Source organism: Delphinus delphis, chromosome 1 (genome assembly GCF_949987515.2).
Source record: "Delphinus delphis chromosome 1, mDelDel1.2, whole genome shotgun sequence".
Taxonomy (NCBI): Eukaryota; Metazoa; Chordata; class Mammalia; order Artiodactyla; family Delphinidae; genus Delphinus; species Delphinus delphis.
The window spans coordinates 171,466,617-171,473,919 of NC_082683.1; positions in this window are offsets into that span (position 1 = coordinate 171,466,617).

Here is a 7,303-nt window from a genome sequence, read left to right on the forward strand (position 1 = left end):
AATTCTCAGCCCCGCTCCAAACCTGCCAATCAGAGGCTGCGGGGGTGGTGCCCTGCAGCCTGGGCTCCAACAAGCCCTCCAGGTGATTCTGATGCACACTCACTGCAGCAGAAGCTATTGAAAGCACGGTGGAGAGACAAGGCCAGGTGTGGCAAAGGACAATCATTATAAGTAGGCTTGAAAATGGTGCTTTTAAAGAGCTAGTGAAGACTAAAGCCTGTTTACAGGGAGAAGAAAACCCAGGAGAGAAAATGTAATATAATAATTAATAAATGCTCAGTGATCAACAACAACAGAAACAGTGGATGAATGTAAATTGTAGTTAAAAAATACAAGTGAAAATTTAATAACAGGCATGAACAATCTTCATCTCTTATGCTTTTTATTTCCCAACCTCATATATGTGTCTACTGGTAAGGACACCATTAGGAATTTTCAATAATCCATATGTCTCTTTCAAATGTATTTCTCCAGCATGGTCAGGGAGCCCACCTTAGGTAGGTAGCTCTTTGGGCAGGGTAGCCATGTAATATATTTAACAAAATATCCTGAAAGATTGCTAAAAATCCTGAGCCCAAAACATATGACTTCAGAAAGTCACATAGTACAATAAAAATGGAGATAGCAATGTGAAAAAAGAAAAAAAAAAAAAGAAGAGACACCTCCCAAAGGTTTAGTTCCTCTCAAGGAAGCCTGGGAAAGATGCTGCATCAAAACATTAAAATGACTCTGGTGCTCACAGTCGTAGGGTCATATCAGCTTAAGGTTGAAATTCTCAAGAGATTGGTAAGATGTGGGATGAAATGAAAGAAAAGAGTGCAGTCTTGGTATTAAGTAGAGCTATAAAATAAGAACATAATTACAAACAATCATAAGTGGTATTTCTTTCATAGACTCATCTATATATTGGCTACATGACTAAGAGGCTGGAGTGTTCTAAAGAAATTGGCACTCAGGAATGGGCAAGAGCAAGATACAATGGAGACACTATGGTGGGAGAAAGCAGATGCACAAGGGCAAATGGATTGATAATGATCATCTGTAATATAGTTAAATAGTTTACCTAATACAGTAAGCACTATGCTGAAGAAGACTTTGGGGCATCATTTCTACTTATGTTTTTGTTTGTTTTTAAATGTTATTTTATATTGGAGTATAGTTGATTAACAATGTTGTGTCTACTTATGTTTTGTGAAATGAAAGTAAAGGCTCACTCTTTACCCACCCAAGCACACCACACAAATACACACACACATACATGTGCACTCATCTCACTTCTTAAGTTAATCTATATTATCCCAAAAGTCTTCTCCAAATTAAATCACAACATTTAACTGAGGTATCACTCAGTGTGGAGAAGTGGAAGGAGAGATTGAGGAAGGGAGATCTCTTCTCCCTAAAGGTCATGTGGGATGTGAATATCTAGAGCCGCACAGAATATCATCCCTGATAATTTTAATCACAGTCTTGAAGGGCCTAGTGTCTTAAAGAAATAATTTAAGTGATTGTTATTAAGGAGGTACTGATTAGCACAAGCAGCTCTGTGCCCTTTAAGCTAAATGCTTTCTTTGTAGTGATAGAATGGAATAAATCATCCCATGTTTAGATATAGCTGAAGTATCACATTTTGGGAAAATGCACTAAAATGGTACTCTAAACTATCTGTGGTGCTCTGAACTGCTGTCAAAAGAGCCAGGCCTTTCAGAGCTGGATTTGAGGATTTGGTATTACAAGACCCCTATGGCTGAAGGGTCAAAGACAAGACAGTATAGATTTATCGTGAGGCTCTTTATCTTCTTGAAAATAGGAGCCCTTGGTAACTCACAACAGTGTTTAAAAGGGTAGTTTTAAAAATTAATTATCTGGAGGTGCTTATTGTTGAGAGAGCAAATAGGTTTTGATGAAAGGTTCAAGGAGCATTAATAGAAAGGCTCCAAAGTCCTGGTCTGTCTAGATGACTGTAGCAGAGCTCGGCTAGTCATTTATCAAATTCTTTTCCTCTTCCTTCCGGGAAAGGTTATTATACAAATAGACTACTGCCTCCCTCACAGTTAGATGTGGCTATGTGGCTGAGTTTTAGTCCTAGTTAGCACAATGAGAATGGAAGCAGTGTTTGGCCACTTCCAACCCTGGCCCATGAAAACGTCTCATGTAATCCTCCACACTCTTCCCCCCATCTCCCCATAAAATGCTAAAGATCCAGCAGAGAATGTTGACATTCTAGGGATGGCAGAGCCACATTGGAAGGAGCTAGGATGCTGAAATCATTGCATGGAAGATCACCCGCAATGATGGACTGTTATGTGAGCTAAAAATAACCTTCTAATGGGTTAGGTCTCTGACACCTGGGGATTGTTTTTATAGGTATTAGCCTAACACATGAAACTTGTTGTCCATTGACCTGTGCCTCATCTGCTAAACCTAGTAAATAGGTATAATATATAGTAAAGCAACAAGTGAGCAGAAAAATGTGCTTTTTTTTACACTAGCTAGTCAAATCTCCAAAACATAAATTATATAAAATTTAAGAATATATTAGAGGTAGACGTATTCTGTAACAGATTGGTGAAGAACTAATCTATTGGGGTGAAAAAGAAAAGTTAAGCTATAAGAAGAATGCATACTTCTGAAAACTTTGTAAATAAGGGTTAGGTGGTATCTCAAGGGTGATTTAAAGGCTTGGAAGCTTGGGTTGTACGGGAGCTTGAGCTAGTGATCTTCCATTCTCCACATGCCTATCGGTTGTTAGAACTTAGGAATTATGTGCTAAAAAGGACAAGGAAAACTAAAGGATCTCTAGAAAAATCCTGATGTACAGCTGTCACAGACAAGTTTGGGGAATTTGTATGGCGTCCTGTTCAAAGAGTAAAATGACCTTCTCTATCATATGACTGTTTGGTGCCAAGCTGGACAAAATGTGGCCGTGATGGTAGTGACATTAGAAAGTTTCTGTTATGGGACAATGCTTAGCATTGAGAATGCTTTTGTATTCTTGCTTCAATCACTAGAGAATGAAGAGAATCAGGACCACTTAGGAATTGCTGGGGTGTAGAATATTGTCATAGAGCAAGTATGTCAAAAACCTTTATGTGCTGGTCCAATTTGGGACTTTGGAAATATCTATATTATCTCAAGTTGGAATGCCTAGGTTTCCCAAATACAGAAGATGAGCCTTACCTCCAGGGAAATTACAATTTTTTTCCTGACTTTAGCATAAACTACACTGATGTAGTAAATATTTGAATTGGTTTTACTATTCAGCATGTAAATACCTTTTTATTATTATCAAAATGTCTGTCTTTGAGGGGAATTCCCAAGCCTTTACCAAAGGGCAAATAAGTGGGCCAAATGCTTCCTCTATTTTTCCTGGAAAGGACATGTGACTTGACTTAATGTTTTACTATTGAACCACTGAAGCAAGGACTGTGGCAGTGATGGAACTCAGGGGCCTGGCCACCAATCTGACTCCTGTGACGATGGTTGCTCTGATGACGGCAGCTCTAAAGCCTTCAGAGCAGCCCTGGCATCTGTCCATCTCCTAGGCAAGACCACCACTCTGTACACCTCCGATACATTTATATTTATTCTGTTTTTATTTAAGATTTTTGTTTTTGCTTTTGTTTAAGATATCGTTACTGTTGTTTATAAGTAAGACTTGACTGACACAACTGATTAAAATAAGAATAGGATCGGGAATTTTCTAGTGGTCCAGTGGTTAGTACTCTGTGCTCTCACTGCGGAGGGCCCAGGTTCAATCCCTGGTTGGGGAGCTAAGATACCACAAGCTGTATGGTGCAGCCCCCCCCAAAAAAAGAGGATCAGTTTGTGTGTTACCGATAGTTAAGGCAATGACAACTCTCTATATCTTCCCTGTTTCAAAAAGCATTAATTGTATATGATTACATTTGGCCTTACGAGGAGGGCAAGAGCTCAAAAACTGGTATGGGCACAATTTTATTTGTTTTGTTTATTTTGGACCAAGAAGACCAATGATATCACATCCAAATGTGAAACATTTGCCCACTATATTTGGTAGAAAATCATGCCAAATCTGAGAGCACGACTGAAAGGGACCATTCAAGACAGTCCCTGGAACTGAGGTGAATATATTTCTGTCCTAAAAATCACATAGCAGAAACACTGGGAGCACAGTTTTGGTGGCAAAGTGTTTGGTGAAGTAAACTTTAAGATTTTCTCATTATAGAGAAGGAGGTATGGATTTCCATGCATGCCAGTGATTTTTAGCTAACTGTTTACATTGGCTTTTTCTTTCTTCACACAAGAGTTTTCCTAGGCACATAGCCACACTGGTAAAGACTGCTTAAATACAAATCTCATGATTAAACCTCTAACCAATCTGTGCTAAAGCTCGTATATTAATATGCCTTTCTTTCTTATATTTTACTGGCATACATGGAAGGGAAATTCTAGAAAGCACAGAATTGAGAAACTATAAGAATAAAAATAATTTCTGAATTTAAGATGATTAACCATTAAGGAAAAAAGCTATAATGTAAAATAACATGGCATATAAAAAGGAACGAAACTGAGTTATTTGTAGTGAGGTGGATGGACCTAGAGACTGTCATACAGAGTGAAGTAAGTTAGAAAGAGAAAAACAAATACCATATGCTAACACATATATATGGAATCTAAAAAAAAAGAAAAAGAAAAAGAAAATGGTCAGAAGAACCTAGGGGCAAGACGGGAATAAAGATGCAGACCTACTAGAGAATGGAGGTGAGGATACGGGGAGGGTGAAGGGTAAGCTGGGACAAAGTGAGAGAGTGGCATGGACATACATACACTACCAAACGTAAAATAGATAGCTAGTGGGTAGCAGCTGCATAGCACAGGGAGATCAGCTTGGTGCTTTGTGACCATCTAGAGGGGTGGGATAGGGAGGGTGGGAGGGAGGGAGATGCAAGAGGGAAGAGATATGGGGACATATGTATATGTATAACTGATTCACTTTGTTATAAAGCAGAAACTGACACACCATTGTAAAGCAATTATACTCTAATAAAGATGTTAAAAAACTAAAATTAAAAATATATATATTATGGCATGATAATTTAAATGCAGACAGTATATTGGAGATACTTTTTAAACACTCTTCATTCTCTGAGCTTGTACAGCAAAATGCTATATGTACCTAGTTCATGAAGACAAGATTGCAGTGAAAGAACCAAAATAAGTGTCTTCAAAGAAAACTATGTGTTGTTTAGAGCACACATTTCAGAGTTATCAGAATCTGTTTTTGTTATTTTTATTTCTTTTTCCATTATCTTTGAGCTTTTTTATGTCTCTGTAAGCTGTAAACAAAACAAAAACTCATACTAAAGCAAATAATTCTTGTCCCTAGAAATTCAAATGTTGTCTAGCAGAATGTAAGTGACTATTGCATTGTGGAAATTGATCTATTTTGTCTGTTTTGCCATTACTTGTAAATTCACTTCAGCACTTTTTACCTGAGTATAGAAGCATGATATTTTGAGTTCTCTTTGTAACATCTTACTGGATCCTTCATTAATTGAGTTTAATAAAATCTTTGAAATGTGTATATTTGGTATTTGTGTTACAGAAACTTATCTTTTCTTTTGAATCTCCTTCACCCTTTTATGAACCTGTGAGTTGTGAGCTGCAATGATTTACCATAGAGTGTGTTCTGCAGATTATCCAATAAATGGCTGTTATGGAAGGACACTGTGTCACCTGGATATTTACTAGATTCTACATTTCTGTGAAGCACATATTTGTAAGGGAAAGAAGTATCTTAAAATTGTTTTAATTCAATAGCTGAATATCCCAAAATCGCCATCACAATTTTCACAGCATATAATGAGAAACCTGTGTTTTCTTTCTGCTGCTATGTAGTAAACTATCCTTTCCTTTTACTACAAATGTTCTCTGAAAGCTTCCCAATTCTTGAGGGAGAAGTCCTAGAAAGAGTTGTTGAATCTACAGAAAACATCACATACCTTCAACTTACACCTCTGAATAGAAAGAAACGTAGTGTCCAGAACTGTACTGTTCTAATAATACATTGTGTGACTTTTGGAAAAAAGCAACATTAACAACTGCAAACCACTATAGAAGTTATTATGTGTATCTAAAAAGTTTCTGCAAGTCTACCTCAGAAACAAAGCTCTCAGTATCATCACTTGATGGGGATTTTTATTTTATTTTAATAAGTTGCCCAAGTGTATTGTTATAAATTATTAAACAAGAGTAGCAACTATAAAGGGCTTTATGCTTGATCATTCAGTGAATCTCATTTATAAGTCTCAAAAATTCTTCCAAAAAATATTTTTTAACGCATGATCTTTGTATTTACTGACAGAAAGATTTCTTTAACTATGCAGAAATTGCCTTCCTACAGCTCTTATAGTTTAAATACACCTGCACTCTACAGGGTGCAAAAATCAGCCTTTTCCCCAGACAATTCTCAGAGTTGTTTTCCCTCTAAGTAACTGTGCATAAATAAAGTTGTCACATTTAACCCATCAAATATTCAGTATTTCAGAAATATTTATGTAATCTAAATTAATATATCCTAAACACTATTAGGCATCATAAAATGTGTTTTTATAAAACTAATATAAAATTAAGAAAGAAGTCCTCATGTATTTGTCTATTGAGCACCTTAAGTGTGTCTGGCTCTGAATTAGAAGTTCATTATACAAAATAAAATCATCATGTCTTTTACTTAAAAGAACCTAGAGTCTATACATTCTAGGGGGAAGAAAGAAAAGTGCACACACATTGCAATACAATAAGATATATGCTGTGTCAATGCACGTCTGTGTGCGTTTTTTGAGAGTGTGAGTGCATGTGTGTGTGTGTGTGTGTCAGTGAGAGACAGAGACAAAGAGAGTTTAAAAGGTTGATAAAGCCCAGGAAGGGGTCCTCATCTTACCTTAAGAGTTTGGGGAAGGCTTCCCAGAGGAAGCGAGTCCTGAATGGAGAATTTGAAATTGTTTGGGAGGCATGAAAAAGTATATGTCACAAAAATGGACAAATATGGAAGTAGATAAAACAACAATCACAAGAAAATAAAATACGGGAATGTGGTGGCAAAAAGGCTAAAAGGGCTTCCCTGGTGGCACAGTGGTTGAGAATCCCCCTGCCAATGCAAGGGACACAGGTTCAATCCCTGGTCCGGGAAGATCTCACATGCCGCAGGGCAACTAAGCCCGTGCCACAACTACTGAGCCTGCGCTCTAGAGCCCGTGAGCCACAACTACTGAGCCCGCATACCACAACTACTGAAGCCCACGTGCCTAGAGCCCGTGCTCCACAA